The sequence below is a fragment of the Hemicordylus capensis genome, chromosome 2, assembly GCF_027244095.1.
Source record: "Hemicordylus capensis ecotype Gifberg chromosome 2, rHemCap1.1.pri, whole genome shotgun sequence".
In the NCBI taxonomy this organism is placed as follows: domain Eukaryota; kingdom Metazoa; phylum Chordata; class Lepidosauria; order Squamata; family Cordylidae; genus Hemicordylus; species Hemicordylus capensis.
The window spans coordinates 156,510,710-156,530,604 of NC_069658.1; the positions used below are offsets into that span (position 1 = coordinate 156,510,710).

A 19,895-nucleotide genomic window follows, 5' to 3' on the forward strand; every position below is an offset into this window, starting at 1 on the left:
AACAAATTGTTCTCTGGCCTATATCTTGGCCTATATCCAGGTTCACTTTTAAAATAAACACAGGCACAGCCATTCACACAAACAAGTGAACAGGTGTACAGACATCTGTACACTCGTACCGCATAATGTCTGAATCAGACTATAGACAGTAATGCTGTATTAGTGGCCAGACACGTGAAACATCTTGCGTGATCTGTGTCATGTGGAAATGTCATGTGTGTTTCTTTAAATACAAGTCAAGCCTCTCTTTTGAATTCAATAACACATATTTTTATTTCTATTTTAAACCTGTGGGTGGTCAGTTCTTTTGAGAAGTGGTCTATAACTGTGACTCGCTGATTTTTTGTTGAACCCTGTTTGCTCTTTGTGACATCACTCTCTGTGATATTACCAACTGCCTTCTCTCAACTGACTCAACTGCTCAGAAATTTCTGGTGGGAGCAAAAGGGGTTGATTTCTGCCATTCCTGGAGCCGTTCCCATCACTGAGTGAGAGAGAGGAGCTGGGAGAGGAGCTGCTTCCTTCTCGCCTCTGCTTTCCTCTGCCGGGATTAGCAGAAAGGTTGATCTCCAGATGATGCAGTTAAGGGCTTCAAGGACACCAGCAGGCCTTTCTCTCCTGGGCGCCTTCAGCATCGTGCCAGGTGCAGGATAAAGATCATGATGGAGGGTAAGGGGCTTCTCTTCTGTGCTGTAAACCATTTCATCAAGTGGCGAGGAGTTTCAAGGGCAACCCTGGCTTCCCTCTGTTCCCTTTGGAGGAGACGTAGGGGGTTTCTGTAGAATTTCCTTTATCCGGCTGTTAGCTAGACCTTGGTCCACTGGGCCAAGAGAGGCACTTTTTAAAGTAGAGACTCTTCTTTTGAGCAGGGGGAGAGCAGTTGTCCCTCTTCAGCACGGCACAGCGCCCTTTCCAGGGCCTCCCTTGTGTCTTTTTTCCAATCATGTGGCCCTTGGGAACAGGGAACCTTTGGGGGGGGGGTCCTCCTCTTGTGCCACACAGTTTGGGAAACGGCCCTGCTCCCTGGGCCAAGAGGGACCTTTGGACGAAGTCGCAGTTCCTTTTGGGACACGGAAACATCTTCGGGCCTTCTTGTGACACACAGCTTGGCTTCCCTCCCTGCTAACTGAGCAAAACATTGTTTAAAGTGGTGTCTCGCTTATATTTCGGGGTAGGGGGGGCAGGGAGCAACTGCCCCCTAATCAACTCAGCATAGCATCCTTCTGAGGCTACTGCTGGCGTCTCTCTGGAGCTGCTGCTTGGACCGTGAGCCCCTCTGGGACAGGGAACTCTCTTCTCATTCCTTTTGCAACGTTAACTCCTTTTAGTTAAAAATGACATATCAACCTTTGTAATAATTGTGGATCGTGAGTGTGACTGGAAAGAGTGATGAGATCGCATGGTCCCTCCTCCCTGCATGAGAGGGGACTGTGGGTTAAGTGCTTACACATCTGGATGATCTGCTTTTTCTTTATGTCAAAAGAAATAGAGATACCAAAGCAGGACGTGAAAGATTTCGGGGCACAAGAGGAGAGCTGGTCTTGTGGAGGCAAGCATGACTTGTCCCTTTAGCTAAGCAGGGTCGGCCCTGGTTGCATATGAATGGGAGACTTGATGTGTGAACCCTGCAAGATATTCCCCTCAGGGGATGAAGCCGCTCTGGGAAGAGCAGAAGGTTTCAAGTTCCCTCCCTGGCTTCTCCAAGATAGGGCTGAGAGAGAGTCCTGCCTGCAACCTTGCAGAAGCCACTGCCAGTCTGTGAAGACATTACTGAGCTAGATAGACCAATGGTCTGACTCAGTATATGGCAGTTTCCTATGTTCTATGTTCCTATGTCTTTTCTTCTGTCTACCTGGAGGAAGGTCAAGCTGCACAAAGAGAATGCAGGATCCTGCAAGGAAACAGCTGACTGTGATGAGGGCATAATCAAGAAAGGTCTGGATTCTTGAACAGTAGAGCCTGAACCAGCTGCACCCAATAAGGGCTGGAGAGACCAGCTACAGGGTGGAGACCTGCAGGCCCCTATTTAAGCCCTGCTGAGTCTAGATGGCCCTTGCTACAAGAGCATGTTTAGCTGTGTTTCCTAACGTTTGAGTCTCTGTCTGTCCAGCATCCAGGCTCTGCTGGCTTATCTCCTGGGGCCTTGGTCTTTCCCTGTTGTTCCTTTCTGCAGGAGTTCTCTGGTCCTTGTCCAAACTGTCTTCCTCTCCTCTTTTTAGGCCTGGTCTCCACTTGGCCTAGCAGCCTTCCCTGAGCTGGGCCTGTGCCAAAGTAAAAGTGCCCAGGAGAAGGAGTGGGAATCGGAAAAGAATGAAGGCGAAGCAAGCAATGGAGGATCCTGATAGCTGTGTCTCCTGATCCATACTACAGTCCTGTAAGGTAGGCGAGTCTTGTTGGTTCCATATCACAGATGGGATAACTGAGGCATTCGGGGTTTGCCTGAAGTCTTCTGAGGCCAGATCCAAAGCAGGGACTTCCAGATGAGTCATCCAGACTCCTGGTCAGCCGGTCCTAGTAGCTCTCCTAGTTACAGAGAGGGCTTTGGGAAGAAGCTGGGTCCGTCTTAGAGAAAGTAGGTGCTCTTTGTGTCTCTGAATTCTGTGGGGGGAAACATGGAAAACTCTGCTGTGTTTGGGTTGTGGGGCAAGCACTGCTGGGCTGTGATGCTGCGTTCCTGGTCTCTTCCAAGGAATCTCTCCAAAGACTGGGGAAAGGAGGCTTGCCTTCTCCCCATGGCTCTGCTCTATGCTGAGAGCATCTGGGGCTCTTTCCCCCAGCAAGTGCTCCAAGATGGCCCCTCAGGCCCAGGGGAGGTAGGCCCCAAAGTTAAACCAGCTGTCACTGGGGTAGGTGGTGTGGGGCTCATCTGCGCCAGGCCGTGCAATCCCAGTCTGGGAGCCAAATGAGCAGGTGTGGGGAAGAGATGCCCCTGAGGCCCGTGGGGAGTTGCAGGGAGGGAAGGAGAATCGTGTGGAGTGTCTCTTGTTTCAATCTGCAAATCAGCCCTATAGGGTAGGCAAGTCTCCTCCGGCAGATGGGAAGCCTGAGGCCCTGGGGTTTTCCTGATAGATTTTTAGCCTCTCTTAATGTCTCTCTGCCATTTAAGTAAAATACATTTTAAAAATCTTGCACAAAGTTGACTGAAATGCAGCAAACTGGAAGGAGGTGGCAGCTAGCAGGCGGTCCTGGGACTGGATTTGTGGAAAGTGCTGCAGAAGTCGAGTGTGTGGAGGGGAATGCAGGAAGGCCTGGTCCCTGCAGCTGTGTGGAAGACAAGGGCCAGATCGCAATGCTCAGTAGCAGTGAATGGGCCCCGTGAGCAGGGGGGGCTGGTCAGTAAGGGCAGGGGGGCTGTGCCCCCTCACCCCCCCGAATCCCAGGAGGACAGGGGCAGAGGGGAGCATCTCCAGTCAGTGTCCCAGGAGCAGAAAAGGAAGGACTTGCCTAACTGATGTACCAGGCTAGAAGGACTCAGTATCACTTACTGCCTGGCTTTGTGTTTTCATTTTTGAATTCCTGTGTGTCTCCTTGGTTCCCTGTGCCTGCCTCTCAATTTGTGTGCCAAGGTAGGCTTGAGGTGAATATGCCCTAAATATTCTGTTTTCTCAGTATATTCTCACGGGGGCTGGGGGTGGGAATAGGAAATTGTGAGTAATTCCTACTGAGCATTAAAATATTTGGAAAACATTCTCCAAATAATTCTCCCAGCAGCCTCATTGGCAAATGAGAGCTGAACTTTTAATCTGCTTAGAAATGCAGATACAGTTAATTACCCAGCAGTTATAGCCCATTATTGCTGTGACACCTCCTCCTCTCCCATACTTAATTTACAGATTCACTGTAAAACTGACTCCTGATTCAGTAAGAATTTCCCTTTTTTGTTACTTTGATTTTTAAAATTAATCTCAGCCTGTTCAGAATCATCATAGCATGAATGTTAGCATTGAGGAACAGGAGCAGCCCATCAAGACACACGTTTATGTCCTCTTTTCTGCAAACTGACCTTGGAAAAGCAGAATTAAACACAAAATTGTGAAATGTAAAACCCCACATTTGGTGTGCTGATTGTGTTGTGTCTGTTTACCACAAGACAACTGGCGTATGACTCAGGGAGGCGTGAGTTTGAATCCCCCACTCAGCCATGAAAGCCACTGTGTGTGACTGTGGGCCCACATGCTTGTCTCTCAGCCCAAACTACATCTCTGATGGTTGTGAGGATAATAATCATCATGTAAAAATACGACGATGGATATTCATATATTGCTTTTCAACAGCAGTTCCCAAAGCGATTTACAAAGAGAAATAAAAATAAAGATGGATCCCTGTCCCCAAAGGGCTCACAATCGAAAAAGAAACCTAAGGCAGACACCAGCAACAGCCACTGGAGGGATGCTGTGCCTGGGTTGGATGGGGCCTGTTGCTTGCCCCCTGCAATGGTAAACCCAAAGAAAACCACAGGGCTCTGTGGGCGCCAGGAGTCAAAATTGACTTGACGGCACACTTTACCCTGCCATAGAAATATATGGCACTGTCTATATTGCACTGTCCTCTTTGCCTTCTCCATACTCCATAATCTTAATCTTGACCAATCCCAAACTGAAAGAAGTGTGCACACAAATTCTAAACTTCAGACAAAGATCTTCATAAAGAGAAGAATAGGCAGCAGACACTTACCCATTGTTCCAAGAAAAGAGGTCAATCTCTCTCTCTCTGTATTAAGATTAAGAGAGGCTAGAAAACATCCCGTTCCTTTTTACCAAGGCCCTCTTCATAACGTGGAGACTGGAGTAGCACAGGGCCAAGAGGCTGCACTAGCAGTCTGACAGCCCCCACTGGATGCTGCCTCTATCAGGAAAACCCCAGGGCCTCAGGCTTCCCATCTGCCAGAGGGACTTACCTACCCTATAGGGTTGATTTGCAGATTGAAACAAGAGACACTCCACACGATTCTCCTTCCCTCCCTGCAACTCCCATGGGCCTCCAGAGCATCTCTTCCCCACACCTGCTCATTTTGGTCCCAGACAGGGATTGCACGGCCTGGCTCAGATAAACCCTGTGCAGTAGTCCTGTTCAGGTGTTACATCAACCGTAGATGCTGAAACCAAGATGTACTGGTTTCAATACTAGTACTGGTTTCAGTGCTAGATGTACTGAAACCAAGTACAGCATCCTCTAGAGCAGAGATTCTCAACATTGGGTCCCCAGATGTTATTGGACTTCAACTCCCATAATCCCCAGCCAAAGGCCACTGGGCCTGGGGATTATGGGAGTTGAAGTCCAATAACATCTGGAGACCCAACGTTGAGAATCCCTGCTCTAGAATATGCTCTGTCCCTCACGTCCACACTCCATCCCCACACTATCCATGAGTACAACATTCCAATACTATAGTCACAGATTGTGTGGGCTAAAGAACACGTCAGTGTGAGGATGAGGTGTGCTACTGGAGAATGCTGTAGCTGGGTACAGCATCCATGCTTATATAAGACCTGTACAGGGCTAGTGAATACAGTACCTATGATGCAGAAACTGGCACTTACCCAGATCACAATGGAATGTGGAGAATCCATGCGTCTTTGATTGTGTTGAAAATTAGGATATCCCCATGGAGATGGTGGGCTCTGCACTACTTCCTGCACATTGCTACATCCCTAAGAATGCTCTGGACACTGCTCTTAGACCCATCCAAAGATATGTTCTTGCCTAGAAATCCTGACAGTTGCATTGTAAAACAATAGCAACAGAGAGATGGGAGGGGGGATAAGAAGAATGCCTTAGCTCAATGCTTTATCTGCAGACATCCACCGTAGTTAGGGTACAATGTAAAGGGACTGAAGTGAAACTTCATTTACATGTCAGAAATGTGGTACTTCTCTAGGCCATGACTGGACACTAGGAACCAAGCAGGAATCTCCCACAGCTTATTTGGGGGTTCTCCTGTCAGCCTGCACAGCTTTTCTGAGGGAGAAGCGAGGCCGATTTTCTCCTCGGAAACAAGGGCTTTTCTGATTAGGGCTATCTCTAGCTGGGAGGTTTTTTTCATGCGAGTTTGCGTTAGCTTATGCAAGGAATGGCACGGGGAGACAAGACTAGGGCCCTATACCTAGCGGTCCTTGCACTGGTTTATCCCACTATGTTCTGTCCACACCAGGGCAAGGTGTAGGGAGCTTCTTGGGTTGGGGTTGCTCACCTGCTCCTCCCTTTGAGGTTTAATCTTTTAAAATGGAGGTATCTTGTAGGTAGGGATGTGCACGGAACCGCCAAACTGCGGTCTGGAACTGGGGTGGGGGTAGCTTTAAGAGCGGCGGGAGGGCTTACTTACTCCTCCCGCCTCTTTCCCGCTCTGGCGCCGTAAGCTTAGTAGTAATTGGGGCGGCAGGATACCTCCCTGCCGCCCCTTCCCCGCTGTTGCTGTAAAACTCCCAGGAGTCCTTTGCGTGCACACACGCACATTGTGCGCGCGCTTCACGTCTCTGTGACGTGCACGCGCGCAAAGGACTCCTGGGAGTTTTACAGCAACAGCGGGGAAGGGGCGGCAGGGAGGTATCCTGCCACCCCAATTACTCGTAACATTACGGCGCCAGAGCGGGAAAGAGTCGGGAGGGGTAAGTAAGCCCTCCCGCCGCTCTTAAAGCTACCCCCCCACCTGAACCGGAACGCCAAGGTCCGGACCGTTCCAGGCCCATCCCTACCTGTAGGGATGTGGATGAATCAAGATCTGTGCACAGATTCACAGCACCGTTTTGGCCCCTTTAAAAGGGAGGAGAGAGCAGGTGTCTGCCTATTCCTCCACCTCTCCATGCTGCTTCCTACTGCGATGGCGCTCCCCCCAGTCGCCCTGGCGCAGCGGTGCAGCAGCACAAGCAGCACACACATGGCCTCTGCACATCTTGGTTTGTGCACATCCCTAGTATGTTGCTGCCCCTGCTAACTGAGGAAAGAGGCACCACCTTTTCAAGAGGTGACTTGGTCATATTGAGCAGTGGGTGGAGCAATTCTTCCTATCCAATTCCAGCATAACACCCCTCCATAGTAGTAAACCACTATGGCCTGGTTTACACAGTCATTTGAAGCTAGGTTTAATGTGGGTTACCAGCATTGAAGTGATTGTGTGAACCAAGGTGTTAACCTGAGATTCCCACCTTGACATGGGTTCATGCAATCACACTAATGCTGGTAACCCACATTAAACCTAGATTCAGACTATTCTGTGAACAAGCCATATATTGTTGTTGTGTTAAGATTTTTTTTTAAAGATTTTGAGCCTTTTGGGGAAAGGCAACCATCTTTTTTCTTTTTTCTATGTAATAATAATAATAATAACAATAATAATAATTCAATTTCTATACTGCCCTTCCAAAAATGGCTCAGGGTGGTTTACAAAGAGAAATAACAAACAAATAAGATGGCTCCCTGTCCCCAAAGGGCTCACATTCTAAAAAGAAACATAAGACACACACCAGCAACAGTCACTGGAAGTACTGTGCGGGGGGTGAATAGGGCCTGTTACTCTCCCCCTGCTAAATAAAGAGAATCACCACGGTAAAAGGTGCCTCCTTGCCAAGTTAGCAAGGGTTCCTTTAAAACCCTTGTTGCTCTTGTTGAAAAGTGATATAGAAATATTTGACATTGTAGTTGTTGCTGTGGACTTCTGGTAGTTCAGCCAATTTTGTTGCTCGTCTAGTCATCATGGTGGATGATTAGTGCTCGATTGTCTCTTATTTAGCCAGTGTCTTCATTATTTCCCCACTTTTATTTCCATTTTAGCAAAACAGTGCAATAGTGACTAGAACTCCCAGCATCATTTTCTTTTCTTTTTTTAATGTAGGAACAGAAGAAGCTGCCATATACTGAGTCAGACCATAGATCCATCTCTCTCACTATGGTCTACACAGACTGGCAGTGGCTTCTCCAAGGTTGCAGGCAGGACTCTCTCTCAGCCCTATCTTGGAGAAGCCAGGGAGGGAACTTGAAACCTTCTGCTCTTCCCAGAGCAGCTTCATCCCCTGAGGGGAATATCTTGCAGTGCTCACACATCAAGTCTCCCATTCATATGCAACTAGGGTGGACCCTGCTTAGCTAAGGGGACAAGTCATGCTTGCTACCACATGACCAGCCCACCTCTCTGTAGCTGCAGGATGTGTGGATATGGATAGGGGCCAGGGTGCAGAGGGATGGGGATCCAGTCTTCTGCTCTTGTGCCAATTACCAGCTTAGATCTCAGTATTCATCACGGAAAGGAAAGCTTATGGGCATTTCCCCTTCAACAGCTAACAAATTCTGGTAGCAATTAGCATTAGGGCTATGGATTTGAGGGGAAGCATTATACCCCTCCTGCACACTACAAACGTCATCCAAATCAGCCCCTCCCTTTGTGGCTTGCTTTATTGGAGGGAGGAGAGGGCATTAGGAGTTCCATAGAGATCCTGAAATACAGTCCCTCTATGTTCAAATACACCCCACCCATTGAGTATTTATCCTGTCTTGAGATTCAAGGTATAAAGAAAGTCTTTGGTCCTAGCAAAAATACATAATTTCTCCCTACAATCAGGCTCTGAAACTACAGGCTGCTTAGCTTAACTTCTGTGCCAGGTAAATTGATGGAAAGCATACTTAAGGACAAAATTGTTAAACAAATAGAAGAATAGGCCTTGCTGAATGAGAACAGGTTCATATGTGGTCTGGTAACAGAAGGCAGGAATAAATGGGCAGTTTTCACAATGGAGGGAAGTGTGAAGTGGGGTCCCCCAGAGATCTGTACTGGGACCAGTGTTATTCAACTTGTTCATAAATGATTTAGAAATTGGGGTAAGCAGCTAAGTGGCCAAATTTTCAGATGACACTCAACGATTTAGTGTAGTGAAATGCAAAACAGATTGTGAAGAGCTCCAAAAGGATCTCTCCAAACTGGGTGAGTGGGTGTCAAAATGTCAAATGTGGTTCAATGTAAGCAAATGTAAAGTGATGCATATTGGTATTTTAAAAACCCCAACTTGACATATACACTGATGGGGTCTGAGCTGTCAGTGGCTGACCAGGAGAGAGAGCTTGAGGTCATGGTGGACAGCTCATTGAAAGTGTCCTCAGTGTGCGACAGCTGTGAAAAAAGGCCAATTCTGTGCTAGGGACCATAAGGAAGGGGACGGAAAATAAAAATGTTAGTATTATAATGCCCTTATACAAATCTATGGTGTGGCCAGATTTGGAGTACTGCGCACAGTTCTGGTCACCGTCTTTTAAGAAGGACATTGTCGAACTGGAAAAGGTGCAGAAGAGGGCAACCAAGACAATCAGGGGCCTAGAACTAGGGGCATATCTAGGGGAAATAGTGCCTAGGGCAAGCACTGAAATTGCACTCCTGTCCAAACAGGGATGATGGGACTTGTAGTCAACAATATCTGGAAATGCCTGTTAAAAGGAACACTGTACCATCTAGAGTAGAACACTGTACCATCTAGACATGGTTGTTGATCAAAACCTGAAAACATGAGCCATCTCTGTAAAAGACTTAGAACAGCAGTCAGGAGTTATGTGAGGATTCCAAGTTTCATTTTCGGTCTCATCTCATGCTTTAAAAAAACAAAAAACAAAACCGTGACTTTGTCCTAGAGGATCACCTGCCCAAATAGCCACTAGCAAAATAGGGGAAGAAGAAGGTGGTGGGGTGTGTGTGTGTCTATAAACCAGTGAATGATTCCTGCCAGCCTTTGTCTTGTGATGACTGTTGGCTCATGATGGGGTATATGTGCATTCACCACACTAGTGCTTACTTTGGCACCAGGAGGGAGGAGGATACATTAGTTTGCCACACGAGACAGAGGAATTTGCATTTGCAACAGGAGCAGACAGCCAAGTTCTGGCAGGGCCAAAACCAGCCCCTGCCAGACTAAGAAATCATTGTCATTTGCCCCTTCCTGTCACAAGCAGTGTGCTGTTCTTTTATTATTGACTCTAACTCTCAGATATCCCAGTCATGGATGGAAAATTCAGGGTCAATTTACAAGAGACACATTTTCTACATGGAAGTTTCTTCTGTGCAGGTGTTGTGCAGAAAGTTTTGTGTAGTGACCACCAGGGGCATAGCAAGGTTGGAATGGGCCCAGAGATGAGATTTTAAAATGGGCCCCCAGCCCCTCAAAGTCCAGGGCCTCCACACATCCCAGGCCCCCAAGGATTAAGTCTGATATTTCAAAATAAGTATGCTGCCTGGAAATACATTTCACTGAATACACACACGCACACTTCACAGTATATAGTGATAGACATTGAGTACTATATATTTGTGCTACTTTTAATGCCTAGAACACACCAGAAACACTAATTATTAAAATGGCCTCCTCGCTGCAGATTAGCAAAGGAGACTTTCAACCATGCAGGGTGAGCCTATGTTTGTTTTCTCAGAATTCTTGAACAAATTCAGTCAAGTTTGATTCCAGGAGGTTTTTCACATGAGGCTTTTAAAGCCCTTTAACACACACCTCCTCTGGAATGGAGGTGCTGCATTCACATGTTGGCCAGATTTATCCTGAAGTCCCTACAAGTTATTGGGGAGCAGTTCACACGCAATTCAGGTTTTTCCACTGCTCGTTAGAGTGCAGCCTGATTGATATCCAGAGTATGAGAAGATGCTCTTATACAAAAGTTATCATGTCTGAGCAAGTTACAGTCTTCATATGCTCATTGTAAGAGAGCAACTAATCATTGGTTTGACTCATGCTGTAGGACACTAAGTAAACAATTGAAGAGTATTTACAGACAGTATAGATCGGGCTCAGAACACTCCCACCAATCTATTTTTCAGATAAAGAAAACATACAAAAGCCGTCTCAAATTTGCTAAACATCAAGCCTCACCAAATGACAATGGATATTCATATACTGCTTTTCAACAGAAGTTCCCCAAGCGATTTACACAGAGAAATAAAAATAAAGATGGATCCCTGTCCCAAAGGGCTCACAATCGAAAAAGAACCCTAAGACAGAAGCCAGCAACAGCCACTGGAGGGATGCTGTGCTGGGGTTGGATGGGACCTGTTGCTTGCCCCCTGCAGTGGTCAACCCAAAGAAAACCACAGGGCTCTGTGGGCGCCAGGAGTCAAAACTGACTTGACGGCACACTTTACCTTACAAATGCCATCGGTATATAAATATCAGAGCATCAGCTCTTAAAAAGGTGTCTCTTTGCTCAGTTAGCTGGGGTAGCTGCTAATTGAGTCAAGTTAAGTAGCTAATTGCTAAACTTTATTTTCTTAAAACTACTTGCTTTCATAAAACTCCCCTGCCTTGTCTAGCACTCCTCTGTGTATATGGAGATTGTAGCAAATCCGAAGAGATCAAAGGTAAAGGTAGACTGTGCCGTCGAGTCGGTATCGACTCCTAGTGACCAGGAGTGGTTTACCATTACCATCTCCCATGCAGTACGAGATGATGCCTTTCAGCACCTTCCTGCTGCTGCCCCATATAGGTGTTCCCCATAGTCTGGGAAACATACCACCAGGGATTTGAACCGGCAACCTCTGGCAGTCATGTCATTTCCCTGCTGTGCCATTGAGTAGCTCCTAAGAGATTAGCAAAGCATAAAAAATCTTTCTCTATTTCACAGTGTTGAAGAACCTCTTGAATTTGTCTTCCCAGAAGATGGAGAGGTAAGTCTGACTCCTACCACCTCCAGAGGCCAGACTGTCAGAGAGCTACATAGGAAAAGACAGCAGTCCACAGATATCAAAGGTGTTGAAAAAGGAGCGTACTTCCTCTCTGTTGCTACTGAGCGCAGCACTGAACGCTGCCAATACGAGAATGCAGGTTTAGGCTAGGCAGTAGGAATGCTTTCCCAAATGGGAGAAGGGTTGCCAAGGTCACCTCATGGAGTCCTGGGCTCCTCTTTGCTGATGGTTTTCAGACAGAAGCCAGATAACGATGATCTCCAAGGAGCCTTCCCACTCTAAAATGCAAAGATTCTGCTGTGATCGTCACATTGAGTCTGCAAGGGATCTGCAAGTCCCGCCCCCCCGACACCCAGACTGATTCTATTTGCCCCCCAAGTTGACTGCAGTTATGAGGAAGCAGATTTAAGCTAAGCCTTGAGAATAATTTCCCACGGGAGAGATGTCTGCAGAGGCACACACAACCATCCCAAGTACAGATATAGATAGTATAGAGGTACACTCGCACATATACTTGTGAACACTTTTTTAATGTCAATAATTGGTAAAGAGGGACCAGTGATGCATGGATTTATTTTTCTGATTGAATCCCTTCCTTTGATGGGAGTTGCAGCCCAACAACATCTGGGACCAAGTTTGAGAATCTCTTGTCTGTTGGCTTCCCAGAGGCATCCAGTGAGCCCCTATGGGGAAACAGCATGCTGGATTAGATAGGCCTTGGGTCTGATCCAGCAGGGCTGTTAGGTTCTTAACAGTCAGGTATGATGGGAGTTGTAGTCCAACTTCTATTTCCAGTCATTCTCTTCAGCCTGACCTACTTTACAGGACTATTGTGAGGATAGAAGAATTGCATATTTGGAGGTCCCGGCAGTAAGGGCAGATATAAATTCCAGAAGCCAAGGGTTCTTAAAATTGGGTCCCCAGATGTTTTGGGACTAGAATTCCCATCATCCTCAGCTACAAAACCTTGCAGGAGTATTGCATGTCTTGTTGATCAAAAGGGAATCATGCATGTTTGGAATGGAAGGGTCCTTGTAAGAGCCCTGAAAAGTCAGAAGTTAGATTACACAGAAGTTATATTAGAAGTTACAAATATTTTAAAGTTGATGCTTATGCTTTATTTTAAAAATATTTATATATTTCATATTGAAAAGACTCTTGGTTAAAACAACGCAGGGTTGTGTACAGCCCATCGGATCCCTCTACTACCTCTTGGTTTCTCCCAAGACGTGCTCAAGAGAGATTTCCATAGAGATCTGCTTGCACAGACATTACACTTTCATCTTGCTTCTGAATCCTTGCAATAGCTGCCACTTGAAGCACTAGAGGGGTGGGGAGGGATAGCTATTCACAGCAATTAGCCAAGAAGCTAGGGATGACCCACCTGTAGCACAGCAGCTGCTGTTGGACTAGAACCCGCATCATCCCCAGCTGCTGTGTTGAGACTACAGATGATCACACCCATCAAAACAGGTGGCTGGGGATGGTAGAAGTTGTAGTATGGTGGGAGTTGTAATCCAACACAGTGATAACAAATATAGTCCCCTGATGCAAATCCATGGTGAAAAGCATCGTGAAAGAAAGCATCAGGGTTTGGGCAACAGCTTGTATAAGAGGGCTGGATAAAGAAATCAACATGAAAATAGGAAGGTTGAAACTAAGGGCGAATAAGGGAAGGCCATTAAAGTAACACATTGATCTGAATTTAAGATGCTATTACCCCAAATGATTTGATGTTAAAACTCAGGGTCACGACGTAAATTCAGAATCCTGCTGTTTTAGGTAAGTAAATGTTTAACATATATTAAACTGCCACCCATTCCTGGAGGGCCGGCTGCCCGTTGGTTCTTTCCTCCTGCCTCCCAAATGACTTGATGTTAAAATTCAGGTTCATGACATAAATTCAGAATCCTGCTGTTTTAGGTAAGTAAATGTTTTAACATACATTAAACTGCCACCCATTCCTGGAGGGCCATTCGCCCGTTTGTTCCCTCCTCTTGCCGGACCCCACAAGGCTTGGCGTTCCCTCCTCTTGCCGGACCCCACAAGGCTTGGCGTTCCCTCCTCTTGCCGGACCCCACAAGGCTTGGCGTTCCCTCCTCTTGCCGGACCCCACAAGGCTTGGCGTTCCCTCCTCTTGCCGGACCCCACAAGGCTTGGCGTTCCCTCCTCTTGCCGGACCCCACAAGGCTTGGCGTTCCCTCCTCTTGCCGGACCCCACAAGGCTTGGCGTTCCCTCCTCTTGCCGGACCCCACAAGGCTTGGCGTTCCCTCCTCTTGCCGGACCCCACAAGGCTTGGCGTTCCCTCCTCTTGCCGGACCCCACAAGGCTTGGCGTTCCCTCCTCTTGCCGGACCCCACAAGGCTTGGCGTTCCCTCCTCTTGCCGGACCCCACAAGGCTTGGCGTTCCCTCCTCTTGCCGGACCCCACAAGGCTTGGCGTTCCCTCCTCTTGCCGGACCCCACAAGGCTTGGCGTTCCCTCCTCTTGCCGGACCCCACAAGGCTTGGCGTTCCCTCCTCTTGCCGGACCCCAGCGGGTGGGGCAGCGGGTGGGGCTATCTATTCACAGCATTTAGGCTCTGGCCGGGTGGAGTTGTGGTGTTAAGAGGGGGCAGGGCAGCAAACTGATTCTCTACAGAGCAGACATCCAAAAGCAAGAGAAATGGCACAGAGGAAGCCGAGAGGCTAGAGATTGCCCGACGCTTCCCAGCTCTTGTTGGATTACAACTCCCATCATCCCCAGCTTCTCTTGTTCAGGACTACAGCTCCCATCACCCCCTGCCATAAAGCTTGGCTGGGGATGATAGAAGCTGTCCTCCAATCACCCCCAGCCACCTTGTATTGTGGCATGAGTTGATGGGAGTTCAACAACAGCTAGAAAACCTCAGGCTGGCCACACCTGCAATAACAAATACAGTCCCCTGATGTAAATCCAGATCTTCTTATGAAGAGAACCATCACGTTTTGAGCAATGGCTTGTTGGGGGGGCGGATAAATAAATCAACATGAAAACCAGGCAGTTGAAACAGAGGGTCGTGAAGAAAACACCACTTAAGTAGCTCACATTTGTTTCCTTTTTCTTCTCTCTCCGCTATACCAGCAAAGAAGAGCTTCCCTTTCAACATCTAAGAAAGGATCCCATCCTGCTTCTGATGCACTGTTATCAACGCGAGTGCTGAGGGTTGCCTCGGCCGGGTAAATATGCATTGACACAATGACAAATCTCTCCGGTGGCTGAGCGGAATGGTGGGCCCTAGAGAAGGCAGGAAGAGGCTGAGGAGAGCAACCCCACAACAGATGCCCATTCCCTTTTTGACTAGGTTTGCAAAAGCCTCGTGTACACTCAAGGTCATGAGGCTTTTGCAAAGAGGGGGCATAGTTTCCCGGGAAACGACTTCACCCCAGGAGTGGAATCCACACCTTAGTTTACAGAGCTCCCTTCAAACTAGTTACTGAAGTTGCAGCCCAGGTTTGCACCCGTTCCCTCTGTCCCATCTCTTGATTCCGAGTCTGGGTCCCCAACCCCCCTCCCTTCCCCTGGCTCTGCATCCAGTGCGGGGTGCAAATGTCACGTCCAGTCCTGGCAGGGTGCAAGAAACAAGGCTGGACCCCACAGTGAACCATTCTGTAAGGCCAAGCAGGGGGGCAGAGGGTGCGCTAGTGAAAGCGATCCCCGCCCTCTCTTGGCCTTCTGCAGGGACACCTCGGCATCCACTCACCCCCCTCAAGTGACAGTGTGGGATTAGCCGGTCGCCATTTGGGGCCGAGTAGGAATTTTCCCCATCCACCCAGATTGGCCTGGAGGTGGCTGGTTTTTTGCCTACTCTGCACTGTTGCACTGGACGGGATTTCTGATCTGGCGGATGTTAGGAGTGGTGCCGCTAAATAGTGTAGCCCCTTGGTCACCATGGCAGGTCCGAGGAGGGGATGTAGTGCCCCACCCCATTGGTGGCAGGTGCGATTTCCCCCAGCTACACTCTAGTTCTCTGCTAAAATGAGTCAATAAAGTGATGGCCCTAGTTTCAACCCATTTCCTGTGTGCTGTCGTTTATTTCTGGGTGTGGGTGCAAAGGGACTTCATGGCAGAACGCTTGCAAGACAGTCTCAAGTAGCATTGAGTGTGAGCTATAGATCCACAAAGGCAAGCTTTACAAAGAGGCAGAATCCGAAATTCAGGAGAAGCATGAGTTGCTCCTTCTGCTCTAGCCAGGTCTTCTGCTCCTCCAACTCCACAAATGGGAGTCTGGTTCATACTCACACAATCAAGTGGCAAAGCTCTACATAGACTGTATCACTTCAGGCTGCAAGTGGAAGGTAGGGTTTTTAAATGCTCTCCCTCATAATAGTTTTTTTTTTAAAAAAATAGCATGTTGGGAACAAGTGTTCAACTCAGGGGTGCAAACAGAGAAAAAGCTTAAGGAGCACCTCATTAATTTTATTTTGTGGATCGGTATGGGCTATTAGAGGCACAGTGGGGAAGTAACTTGCCTAGGGAGCAAGAGGCTGCTGGTTCAAATCCCCGCTATTTCCCAGTCTATGGGAAACACCGATATCGGGCAGCAGTGATATAGGAAGATGCTGAAAGGCATCATCTCATACTACCAGGAGATGGCAATGGTCAACCCCTTCCCAATTCTACCAAAGACAACCACATGGCTCTGTGGTTGCCAGGAGTTGGCAGGTGGTGTGATAAAATGCAGGGGAAACTGCTCAATTGGTTAAGGGTGATGTGCACTCTTGGTTCAGTCTAACCCTTTCCCTTCAGAGCTATTTTTCGATGTGCAGGGATCTTCTGTGGGGAGGGATGCACAAATCACACATCTGCAGCTTGAAGTGATACAATCCAGGAAAAGGTTACTCAGTGATTTTGCTGAATGTTTCAAGTGTTGTCAGCAGTCTGTCTGTGAGCACAGCAAAAAGAGAATCTGGTGTTTAGTAGGTGCCAGCATGAATTTGTCACACTGGAGTAATCTCTCCTCATCTTTTAACAGAGTTACTAGTTTGGTAGAGGACAGGGATGCTGTGGACAAAGTGTGCCTTGATTTCTGCAAAGCATTTTGACACAGTCCCCACAATATCCTCCTTGACCTCTGTGGAGAATGGGGCCAAAAACTCCATGTTGTAGGTTTGCTTGGTCTTTATTTTGATTTATATTTAAAATGGCTGTCCATTCACCACTTGCGTTGCTGGAGTAGATGAAACCTTGACCTTTTCTCTACCCCAGGGTTGTTTTTCTGGCTGGTGTTCATCCCTGCCCCACCCCCACCCCTAAGTTCTGGTTTGTGTTTGCCCTGATTGGCTAATCCAGGGCGCTTTCCAGATTACACTCTGAAATTATGCAGGGATTGCGGTGTCACAACACAGGAAGTATGGAAGCACACTGAGTAGATCAGACATTGTTGTAGGGTTTAATCTGGAAAGTGCCCTCAGGAGGTGGGCAGAGTTCCAGGGATTCAAAGGGGAGGTTGGAGCAGTTTAGGGAGCAGGAGAGCAGTTGGAGGAGCTGAATCGCAAAGAAGAGCTGAAGATCACACAGAGGAGCTGGATTGCTCTTGGAGCAGCTGGAGGAACAGATAGCAGCAGAACCAGACAAGGCAGCGCTGAGCAGAGAGAGAGAGAGCCAGGCTTGCAGGGAAGCCAAGTGGGCTGACGAAGAGCTGCTGGTGAGGTGCCTGTTAGGGCCAGCGTGGAGTGTCCGATAATTGCTGGATGGGCTTATCTCATTTTCTTCTTCTTCTTCTTTTTTGCTCTTATGGTTGTTAAACATTGCAAAAGCTATGTTCAAATTGGTATTTTTCCCTCTCAAGTAAAGATTTCACCTCTTGATTAAATTCTGGTGTCGTCTCTGTCTGTGTTCTCCACCCCAGGCTTAAATGCCACACCACCCTGCCTAGATTGAGTGAGAGACGGAAGGCTGATGGGCTGCCAAGTGGAGACAGCCAGGAAACATAAGGAATTCCATTTGGGGTCAGCAGCAGTAAAGCTGGTCAAATCATGGGGCTGGTTGAGACCAGACCGTGACAATCTCTCTCATAATCTGATCTATTTAACCTAACTAGCCTTTGCCTGCTGCTGCTTCTACAATTATACTGGATTCTCTGGATAAATCAGAGTGCAGCAAAATCCCCTCTAAAGCTTCCCTGAGAATTACTTGCCGCTTTCTGTAACAATTCTCTCTTTCAAAAACGGAAGACCAGAATGGGCGAGGTCTATTGGTATAAAATAGCACATGGTTTCCATAGATGGTGTGTGTCTGCCATCAGGGAGCATTTATGGCTCTAGTCTGGAGAGTGCCTTCAATAGGTGGAAAGGAAAAACACATCCACTCACTCATTTCATTCCACCATTAGTGGAGATGGTTTTGTCTCTATGGCAATTACTACTGACTAATAACTTACTCCAGAGCAAGTGCACATAATGACATTCGTACCTGTAAGCCTAAATTTAATACCACAATTAGTGAAGAAGCTCTTGAAAGTTAGTTGGGTGGTAGAGCACACATTTTCATGTGCGAGGTAGCTTCAGACTTCAGTGTCTCCAATTCTGCACTCTCTCCAGGCCCATAAAAGTACGGAGGCACCTTCAGATGTGATATTGTGCATATTTTTCAGTGTTGAGAGCCAGTGTGGTGTAGGTCTTAGGGTTTTGGACTAGGAATAGGGAGACAAAGTTTAAATTCCTGTGCAGCTGTGAAATTCAGTGGGTGTACCTTCCAGGCTCGTTGTGAGGACAGACATAACATGTACTCTGCTCTGGGATCCTTGGAGGAAAGCCGGAGGTGGGGGTGGGGGAATAAAAGTAAAAATATTTGCCCATCTTATCCATCTAATGTTGTATACCTACAATAGCCCTGTAAGATAGTTTAGTATATTGCCAGTTGGGGGAGCCATGGCTAGTGGACAATGCGCTGCCAAAGGTCTGCTTCATGACTGAGTGGAGATTGGAACCAAGCAGTGTTCCCTAGAAGAGGGATTCCCAGATGTTGTTGACTACAACTCCCAGAATCCCCAAGCAAAAGCCATTGCAGCTGAGGATTCTGGGAGCTGTCAACATCTGGAAATCTCTCTTAGAGGGAACACTGCAGCCAAGGGTTTTTAGCTTGTGGTTGGAACCACGACGCTGCACCAATTCTTCTGCTTGGGTCCTGATTAGTACCTGGATCATCTGAGAAGCCCATACATGTTGCTCCAAGCTCTGAAGAGGTGGTCTGTTTTGGTATTCATTCAAGACTGAAAGAAGACGCCACGTAGCAAGCACAGGATGAAAGAAGTCCTGTGGAATGTGCAGGGCTTTGGGGAGTAGTGAGGGCGAAGGGAGGCAGGCCAAAGCTTAGGCTCGAGTTGAAGTGATTCCATCAAACAGGGCCAAAGTAAATTGGATTGCTCCCCTGAAGCATCAAACTGAATTGAGAACACATCTGAAGCACCAAGGTGATCCCCAAATCAAATCAGTGCTGATTTATTTGGCCCTGCTATCTAGCCCAGCATCCTGTTGCCCACCATGACCAACCAGAAGTCTACAAGCAGGAGGGAGAGGCTATATGCTATCTCTAGGCTCAGTAGGGTGCTGAATGCCAGTTGTGGGGAGAAACAGTGGAAGAAGGGAGGTATGCCTTCAAGACCAATATCCACGGATAGATGTGTCCTCCATGAATTTGTCTAATCCTGTTTTAAAGCCATCTAAACTAGAGACCATCAATACACCTTGTGGCAGCAAATTCCAAAGACTGATTAAGTGCTGCTGTGTGCATGAATACAGGGAAACCTCTCTATCTGCAGATCCAACACCCATGCTTTCGTGTCTCTGCTGTCAAGTCATTGACAGCCGACCTCGGCTTACGCAGGGAAAAAAGGTGAAGAACGGGTTTATTTTGCATGTCCAGGGTGGCTGGAAATGATCCCCAAAGTCATTTCCGGCTGCCATTTTGCGAGTAGGAGCCATTTTGTGGCTCTTTTTAAAAAAGAAGACAAATGGCCAATTTGGGACTAGCAGAGGGTGGGGGTGGCGGTTTTCCTGGAAGGCTGGAGACTTTGATAGGGCACTTACTTTTGCTATTTCCCCTCATTTCCTGCCATTTTTGCCCTTTCCCCAGCCTCCAGGAACCTAAGCCCCGGATTCCCATTGCCGCAATACGCCGCTATCTGTGGATAATGGGGTTCACCTGTAAGTCCTTTTGTCTGTCCTAAATCGTATGCCAATCAGTTTCATGGAATGACTCCTGTTCCATTTTT

At 47.6% G+C, this 19,895-nt stretch overlaps 1 long non-coding RNA gene across 3 annotated transcripts; it reads left to right on the forward strand.

Annotated features, from left to right (window-relative positions):
* The first annotated feature begins 397 nt into the window (after positions 1-397).
* Positions 398-15,694, forward strand: LOC128345382 (uncharacterized). Of its 3 annotated transcripts, none has more exons than XR_008316414.1 (3): positions 398-669; positions 2,220-2,379; positions 11,602-15,694. It is a non-coding gene; the product is annotated as an uncharacterized LOC128345382 (long non-coding RNA). The 3 variants fall into 3 exon arrangements; XR_008316415.1 differs by lacking the exon at positions 398-669 and adding an exon at positions 1,660-1,935; XR_008316413.1 differs by lacking the exon at positions 398-669 and having other exon boundaries at positions 1,945-2,379.
* Positions 15,695-19,895: the final 4,201 nt, after the last annotated feature.